The sequence below is a fragment of the Anneissia japonica genome, unplaced genomic scaffold, assembly GCF_011630105.1.
Source record: "Anneissia japonica isolate Jap-2015-1 unplaced genomic scaffold, ASM1163010v1 scaffold287714_len2871179_cov188, whole genome shotgun sequence".
In the NCBI taxonomy this organism is placed as follows: Eukaryota; Metazoa; Echinodermata; class Crinoidea; order Comatulida; family Comatulidae; genus Anneissia; species Anneissia japonica.
This window is the reverse complement of record NW_022755542.1, coordinates 1,254,169-1,255,842: the sequence shown is the minus strand read 5'-3', so window position 1 is coordinate 1,255,842 and position 1,674 is coordinate 1,254,169.

Sequence of the window (1,674 nt, the reverse complement as noted above, 5' to 3'; positions counted from 1 at the left end):
GAGTCGACAGAAACGTTGGAAGTTATGCCTAGTTTAGTAGTAGTAGTACAGCAGTTGTTAAAAGGGTATTGATTGCTTCGAATGTTTACTGTGATGGTGAGTTCAACAGTCCATCTGTGACAGGGGTTCTCAACTTGGCCTAGGCTAGACCTATATCGCAGTAGGGTAAAAATGGTTCATTGAATAAACACTGAATAAATTTTACACAACCTTGGCATTACCTTACAGCAGACGCGTGTGAATGCTTTTTATCTCGGTAGGAATAACTCGGGAGATCGCTCGGTTACAATTTGTTACTTTTTGTTAAATTTAACTTCACGTGTGAATCGGGTATTAGGCGGATTTAGGGGGCGCCTGCGACCCCCCCCCCCCACTTATATCACAAAAAAGGGGTTTTTTTTTTAGATAATTGGATGGATACACAATTCCATTGAAAGGTTGATTCATATCGCACAATGCATAGCTACAAAGACAGTTTAAGCGCTGATGCACCGCCAGCATGGAAACCTTTGTGCAATCAATCACTCTCTATCAAGGTCAGGTATGTGCTGTCACTGAACCCCACGCACAGTGACCACAGTACACTGATATGTGTGCATATCTCCATTGACGACACCCCTTTAGTAGACTTGCTCTTTTAATAAAGTACAGTTTTTGTGTAGACAACATTTGACACTTTTGACGTGTAAGTTTTGCTTCCTTGTTTTCAAATACAGTACCATGGTTTAATCATATTGTGTAATTTAAAAGATATTACTGTATGAAATTGTATAATCCTGTTGTCTAATTGACATGAAACAGTGGCGTAACAGGCGGGGAGGGGGAGCAGACTGCCACCCCCTGACGGTTTTTACCGGGCTGAACTAGCCGTCGTATCGGGCTGGGTAATAAGAGAAAAGAAAAAGGGGAGAGGGAGGGAAGGAGAAAGAAGAAGGAGAGAAAAGGAAAGGAAAAAGGAAAAGAAAAAGAAAGACAAGAATAAAAAGGAAGATATCATAATGACCAGATTCACAACCTGCAACCTCTTCTCCACTTAACTCCTTTGATCTAAGCTGCCAGATGGCGTAGGCTAACCACCGGGGAACAAGGGGAAAATATCTATCTTTGGAAAACCTCTCCCACCCCTTTATAATTGCCTTTTTCATCCCCTGAAAGTGCCTAAAAATCTCACATTTCGCACACTTCGCGCGCATTTCTTGTCAGAGTAGGCCAATTTCCTCTAAAAATTGCACATTTTAGGGATTTTGGATCAATTCCGACGAAATTAGAATTAAAAACACCGGGGGACAAGGGGAAAATATCCATCTTTGCTAAAATCCTCAAATTTCGCACACGCCCCACTCCTCCCCCCTCTATTTTTTTGTAAAGAAAAAATTACACCCACAGTGTTTAAGTCTTCTTTTCCTACCAAAAACACCCTAGAAGAGTGCTATTTATAAATCCACTTGGTGAGAAATAGAACACTTGTAATTTACTCAGTGTTTTTGCTGATTTTGTGATTTTTATGTTCAATGTTGCTGAGAAACTTCATCATGTTTTCTAGAAGTGAAATTTATCTTTTGAAATGGTGTACATTTATGAGCCTTTGTAGGTTGTCAAAGATTATGTTGTGAGTAGATGAATTATTTCTAATTTAATGACACATGTCATAGTTGCATTTTGCAGGTACTCTGT